A 7,895-nucleotide genomic window follows, 5' to 3' on the forward strand; every position below is an offset into this window, starting at 1 on the left:
AGACACAAATAAGGAAACAGAAATAATAAAGAAAAACCAGGCAGAATTGCTAGCAATGAAGAACAGAGTTAATGAAATAAAAAAAAAAAAAAAACTCTGTAGAAAATCCACCAGTAGAATGGATAAAGGAGAGGACAGAATATCTAAGCTAGAAGACCAGGTGGCAGATCTAATACACTCCAACAAAGAGAAAGACAAACTTATAGAAAAGTATGAGTGGGAATTTCAAGATATTTGGGACACTATGAAAAGACCAAATATAAGAATTTAGGGCATAGTAGAAGGAGAAGAATTCCACTCCAAAGGCATAGTAGGCATCTTCAACAAAATCATAGAAGAAAACTTCCCCCAAATTGGGAAGGAGGTGCCAATGCAGATGCAGGAAGCCTTTAGAACCCCAGCCAGACAAAACCTGGAAAAAACCTTGCCTCACCATATTACAATCAAACTACCAAGCACACAAACCAAAGAAAAACTATTGAAAGCAGTTAGAAAGAAAAATCAAGTTACCTACAAAAGCAAGCCCATCAGGATTACAGCAGATTACTCAACACAAACTTTAAAAGCCAGAAGGGCTTGGAGTGATGTATTCCAAGTTCTGAAAGATAACAACTGTCAACCAAGGTTACTTTATCCTGCAAAGCTATCTATTCAAATAGATGGAGAAATAAGGACATTCCATGACAAAAGCAGGTTAAAGGAGTATTTGAAGACAAAACCAGCTCTATACAAAATACTTGAAAGAATCCTCCATGCTGAAGAAAAGAAAACACACACATATAAGAAACCTGGAAATGACAAGCAATACTCAAATACTACTTAACACAAGAGACCAAAGTAGAACCGGAACCACAAAAAAAAAAAAAGGCAAACATAAATACACACCTTTCAATAATATCTCTTAATACCAATGGCCTCAATACCCCAACCAAAAGATATAGGTTTGCAGACTGGGTTAAAAAGCAGGATCCTACAATTTGTTGTCTCCAAGAAACTCACCTTTCTACAAAGCATAGACATTATCTTAGGGTGAAAGGTTGGAAAATGGTGTTTCATGCAAATGGGCCTAGAAAACAATCAGGAGTTGCTATCCTAATATCTGACAAGGTATACTTCAGTCCAACGTTAAGAAAGATAAGGAAGGTCACTTTATATTGATTAAGGACACACTCCAACAGGAGGACATTACAGTCCTAAACATATATGCACCTAACATGGAGGCTCCCAAATTCATCAAACAAACACTATTGGAACTAAAGTCACAGATAACAACAAACACAATGGTGGTGGGTGACTTTAACACCCCACTCTCATCATTTGACAGGTCATCCTAGGAAAAAATAAACAGAGAGGCATCTGGACTAAATGAGGTCATAGAAGGAATGGACCTAACAGATATATACAGGACATTTCATCCAAATGCTTCAGAATATACATTCTTTTCAGCAGCACATGAAACATTCTCTAAAATAGACCATATATTAGGACACAAAGCAAATCTTAACAAATTCAGGAAAATTGAAATAATTCCTTGCATTCTATCTGACCACAATGGAATTAAACTACAAATCAGTAACAAGAAAGGCTATAGAGCATACACAAAATCATGGAAACTAAACAATACACTACTAAATGATGAATGTGTCAATGAAGAAAGCAAGAAGGAAACCAAAAATTTATAGAGTCAAACGATAATGAGAACACAATATACCAAAACCTCTGGGACACAATGAAGGCAATTCTAAGAGGTAAATATATAGCCTTAAGCGCCTACATTAGGAAATTAGAAAGGTCACAAGTAAATGACCTAATGCTTCACCTTAAAGCCTTCAAAAAAGAAGAACAAGGCAAACCAAAAATCAGTAGATGGGAAGAAATAATAAAGATTAGGGCAGAAATTAATGAAATAGAAACAAAAAAAAAAATCCAAAGAATTAATGAAACAAAGAGTTGGTTCTTTGAAAGGATAAACAACATTGATAAACCCTTAGCAAATCTGACCAAAAGAAAGAGAGAAGCGACACAAATTAATAAAATCAGAGATGAAAAAGGCAACATCACAACAGATTCCAGAGAAATTCAAGAAATCATAGGGACTTACTATAAAAGCATATATTCCACAAATATGAAAATCTGAAATAAATGGATGATTTCCTTGATTTATATGACCTAACTAAATTAAATCAAGATGAGATTAATCACTTAAGTATACCTATAACAAGCATGGAGATCCAAACAGTTATCAATAATCTCCCAACTGAAAAAAGCCCAGGCCCAGATGGATTCACTGCTGAATTTTACCAGACCTTCAAGGAAGAGCTAACACCATTGCTCCTTAAGCTTTTCCAGGAAATAGAAAAAAAAAATAGAAAAATAGAAAAAAAAGAAGGAATTCTCCCAAACTCCTTCTATGAAGCCAGCATCACCCTGATACCAAAACCAGGCAAAGATAGAACAAAAAAACAAAATTACAGACCAATCTTCCTCATGAACATAGATGCAAAAATTCTCAACAAAATATTGGCAAACAGAATACAAGAGTATATCAGAAAGATCATTCACCCTGACCAAGTAGGCTTTATCCCAGAGATGCAGGGATGGCTCAATATATGCAAATCTATAAATGTAATACATTATATAAACGGGTTGAAGGACAAAAATCACATGATCTTCTCATTAGATGCAGAGAAAGCATTCGACAAAATCCAACATCACTTCATGACAAAAGTCCTACAGAGACTGGGAATAGAAGGCACATATCTCAATATAATAAAAGCTATTTATGACAAGCCTACAGCCAACATATTACTAAATGGGGAAGAACTGGAAGCTTTTCCACTAAAATCAGGAACAAGACAAGGGTGTCCATTGTCCCCACTTTTATTTAATATAGTTTTGGAAGTCTTAGCCATAGCAATAAGGCAAGAGACACACATAAGAGGGATACAAATTGGAAAGGAAGAGATCAAGTTATCATTATTTGCAGATGACAAGATTCTATACATAAAAGACCCTAAGACTCTACTAGCAAACTGTTAGAGCTGATAAAAACCTACAGCCATATAGCAGGATACAAAATAAATATACACAAATCAGTAGCCTTCATATATGCTAACAAAAAACACACAGAGGATGAAATCAAAGAATCAATCCCATTCACAACTGCATCAAAAAATAAAAAATAAAGTACCTTGGAATAAACCTAACCAAGGAAGTAAAGAATCTCTACAATGAGAACTTTAAAACACTCAAGCGAGAAATTGCAGAGGACACTAGAAAGTGGAGAAATATTCCTTGTTCCTGGATTGGAAGAATCAATATTGTGAAAATGGCAATCTTACCAAAAGCAATCTACACATTTAATGCAGTCCCTATCAAAATTCCAAAGGCATTCTTCATGGAAATAGAAAAAAAAAAAACACAATCCAAAAATTCATCTGGAATCACAAAAAAGCTCGAATATCTAAAATAATACTGAGCAACAAAAATAAGGCTGGTGGTATCACCATACCTGATTCTAACCTATACTACAGAGCCATAATAACAAAAACAGCAAGGTACTGGCATAAAAACAGACATGTAGATCAGTGGAAGAGAATAGAGGACCCAGATGTAAATCCAGGTAGCTATAGCCACCAGATATTTGATAAAAATGCCAAAAATACTCATTGGAGAAAAGACAGCCTCTTCAGCAAATGGTGTTGGGAAAACTGGATATATATCTGTAGAAGGATGAAAATAGATTCTTCTCTTTCTCCATGCACAAGAATTAAGTCCAAATGGATTAAAGACTTTAACATCAGACCTGAAATTCTGAAACTGCTAGAGGAAAAAGTAGGGGAAACCCTTCAAAATATTGGTCTTGGCAAAGACTTTCTGAATACAACCCCAATTGCTCAGGCAATAAAACCACAGATTAATCACTGGGACCTCATGAAATTACAAAGATTTTGCACTGCAAAGGACACAGTGGAAAAAGCACAAAGGCAACCTACAGAATGGGAAAAAATCTTCGCCAGCTATATATCTGATAGAGGATTAATATCTAGGATATACAAAGAACTCAAAAAGTTAAATAATAAGGAATCAAACAAGCCAATAAAAAATGGCTAGGGGAAAGTGGTGGGGGTATTATCATAGGATATTTTTTTATAATCATGGAAAATGTTAATTAAAAAAAGAAAAGTGCTTAATGGGCCATTTGGTGAGCATAATATATGCATTTAACCAGACACCCGCAGGTGTTACACCCCTAGGGCTCATGACTTCCCTGTCATAGGTTTTCATTATCAGGCATGTATTCCCTCCTGTGCAGTGGTCCTTCAGTCCAAGTAGAGAGCAGTCAGTTTCCCTCATAACAGACATGCCACTATTGCACCCGTTGGCTCATTTGGCCTGGCTGGCCCAACTTAAGGCTTGCAGTTCCCACTGTTATTTATCTCCACTGATGATTTTTCTCTTTCCCGTGCAGCTGCCTGCAATGTAGCTTTTTCCAGCTTTCAGTGAGCTGGTCTACAGCGAGGAGGTTTTTAGCTCAGCTCCAGCAAGATTTCTCAGTGAACTTACAGCCCAAGCACACACACAGTTTTTGAGACAGTCTCATGTAGCTCAGTCTACTTTTCTCTCAGTATTGGGGCTTCAGCCTAGGGCTTTAAGCATGCTGAGCAGGTGTTCTGCTATATCCTCAGCCCTTTATTTTTTATTTTGAAACAGCATCACTAAGTTACAGGATTGGCCTTGAACACATTCTGTAATATAGGTAGGCCTTGAAGTTGGGATCCTATGCTACCAGGGTTGACTTTTTTTTAACCCGTTTAAATTGAATTTATTTATTTATGTTTTGCGTCAGCTCATATGCCAAGGTACAAGTATGGAGGTCAGAGGACAACTTTGAGGTGCTTGTGCTCCACCTTTTTTGAGTCAGGGTCTCTTGTGCTGCAAATGAACTACAAGAGATATCAGTCTAGCTGACCTGCATGCTTCAGATTCTCCTGGCTCTGCCTCCCATTGTTGTGGGGCATTGGGATTACAGATGCATGCTCCACTTCACATCCAGTACTTACACGGATGCTGGGCAATGGACTAGACAGACTTTGCAAGCGAATGCCATTAACCACTGAACCATTTCCCTAGCCCTATTTTAACCATTGTGTGTGTGGGGGGGTGTAGAATGTGTGTGTGATGTTTACATGTTTTGGAGAATGTTGGGTGTCTTATTGCTCATCCGTGTGTTTCCTTGAGATGAGATCTCTCCCTCCACTCTGAACTGCTGTCTGTAGATCTCCTCCCCCAACACCTGTGGAAGGGATTGGGATTACAGAAGTGCATGGTCATGTCCACCTTTTTATGTGGTTTCTGGTGAGTCAAACTTGGTAGTTTTTGACCCAAGAGGCCCTCAAAATTAAAGAAGTGCCTTAACCACTAAGCCATTTCCCCAGCCTGATTTTAACCTTTTTTTCAGCTTTTTTTTTTTTTGAGGTAGAGTCTTGCTCTAGCCCAGGCTGACCTGGAATTCACTTTGTAGTCTCAGGGTGGCCTCAGTTTCACAGTGATCCTCCTATCTCTACCTCCCAAGTGCTGGAATTAAAGACATGTACCATCATGCCTGTAGTCTCAGGGTGGGCTTGAACTCATGGAGATCCTCCTACCTCTGCCTCCCAAGTGCTGGGATTAAAGGTGTGTGCTAACACACCTGCCTTTTCTTTTTAACAAAGATTATAGTCTTATATCCTCTCTACCCAGGTTCTACTTTCCTTGAGGGCTCTCCTTAATGGAGCTATTGGTGTTTACTGTTGAATAATTAAATAAAAGTCTCAGTCAGTGGGGTTGGAGGGAGGGTGTGGCTCTTAAAATCTTCCCACCCCCTCTTCTGCAATGGTGCCTGAGTGTTGGCAGGTCTGTTAGCAATAAGGTTTAGTATTGAGATTTTTGTAGCCTCTGGGTTTCTGATTGGATGTGTTTTGATTGACCACAGTGTCTGTTTGTGTTCCTCTGGAGCTGGTTGTCAGGCTAGCAGTGGGAGCAATCATCATGGTGTTGCTTCCACTGCAATTTCTCATAGACCCCAACATATGTGGTATAGGTAGCACGTCTTGCAGTCAGCAGTTGGGTATGTTTTCTTGTACTGATGGATCTTGGCTCTCCTGAGTTTTCTCTGCCATCTCTAAAATAAACACATTCTCTAACCAGGGGTAAGAACAGCTTGGACCAAAGGGAATATGCATAGTTATTTGAGAGAGTTTTTGCTGTGTAAGCCCACTCTTCTTATTCAGAGAGCACTGGTGGCTTTTCTCTAGAGTCTGTGAGTTTCCTGGCCATGAGATTCTGACTTGGTTTCTAATATCAGATATAAGTTTTCCCCCACTGAGCAGGCCTCATGTCCAGAGCACAGTTGTTTACCCACAAAGGCTGTGTGCCACTATTGCACAAGTTTGTATTTCTTGCCTGACTGGTTGATTTCATAGCTTGCAGAGCCCTCTGCTTATTTTATTCATGCTGTGGTGACCATTATCCCCCAGCAACTCTCAGCATTTTCCAACACTATTAGGGCTAACCAGGAAGGAACTGGTTTCACCTCTCAGTTCCAGCATGGTATTTCTTTTTCTTTCTTTCTTTTTTGGTTTTTTGAGGTAGGGTCTTACTCTGGTCCAGGCTGACCTGGAATTAACTATGTAGTCTTAGGGTGGCCTCGAACTCACAGAGATCCTCCTACCTATGCCTCCCAAGTGCTAGGATTAAAGGCATGCACCACCACACTTGGCTCCAGTGTGGCATTTCCATGTCCTGTGACCGCAGTCTGTGGTGTCTTTAGCAGTAGGGTCTTACCTTTTAGCTCTGGCATGTAATCAAGTGTTATGGCAAAGGCCTGCATGGAACCTCATGGGTCTTCCTGGCCAACAGCTCACTCTTGGGGCTAATTCAGTTCTGGGCCTGGCATTCACTAACCAGAGCCCATGGTTTTAGAGTTAAGCTGTTTCCACCTTCTACAGGGCACTTCTGTCAGGGATATCCCCTCCTTCCCCTAGTTTTAGTTTTTTTTTTAATTTATTTGAGAGAGAGAGAGAGAATGGGTGTACCAGGACCTTCAGCTGCTGCAAATGAACTCCAGATGCATGCACCCTCTTGTGTGCATGTGTGACATTCCGTGCTTGCATTACTGTGTGTCTGGATTACGTGGGACCTGGAGATTCAAACATGAGTTCTTAGGCTTCACAGGCAAGTGCCTTAACTGCTATGCCATCCCTTCAGCCCTAGTTTTAATTTTTTAAAGTAACTATCCTATTATTTATTTTAGCTTTCTCTGTCTTTTCACCCTCCTACCAGGAATGCACAAATGTTCTGGTTTTCTAATACTTGTTCTCTTCTTTTAATAATTGCCATCCTAAGAGGTGTAAATGACATGACATTGCAGTTTTGATTTATATTTCTCTAATAATTTGTGTTACTTGGCATGTTTCAATATGTCTGTTGGCTATTTGTGTATCTTATCTGGATAAATGTCTTTTTAAGTCCTTTGCCCATTTTAAAATTAAGTCACTGGGCTAGAGAGATGGCTTAGTGGTTAAGGTACTTGCCTGCAAAGCCTAAGGATCCAGGTTCAATTCCCTAGTATCCATGTAAGCAAGATGCACAAGGTGGCACGTGTGTCTGGAGTTCATTTACAGTGGCTAGAGACCTGGCATACCCATTCTCTCTCCATCTGTCTCTTTCTCTCAAATGAATAAATGAATGAATGAATAAATAAGTAAAATATTAAAATTAGGGTGTTTGGGGCAGGGAATATAACCCAATGGCAATGGCAAAGCATTTGCCTAACCATATACCAGGCCCTAGGCTCAATCTCTATTGCCAAAAACAAATAAAATTAGATTGCTTGGGGCAAATGGGGAGGAGGT

This window comes from Jaculus jaculus, chromosome X (genome assembly GCF_020740685.1).
Source record: "Jaculus jaculus isolate mJacJac1 chromosome X, mJacJac1.mat.Y.cur, whole genome shotgun sequence".
NCBI classification, from domain to species: domain Eukaryota; kingdom Metazoa; phylum Chordata; class Mammalia; order Rodentia; family Dipodidae; genus Jaculus; species Jaculus jaculus.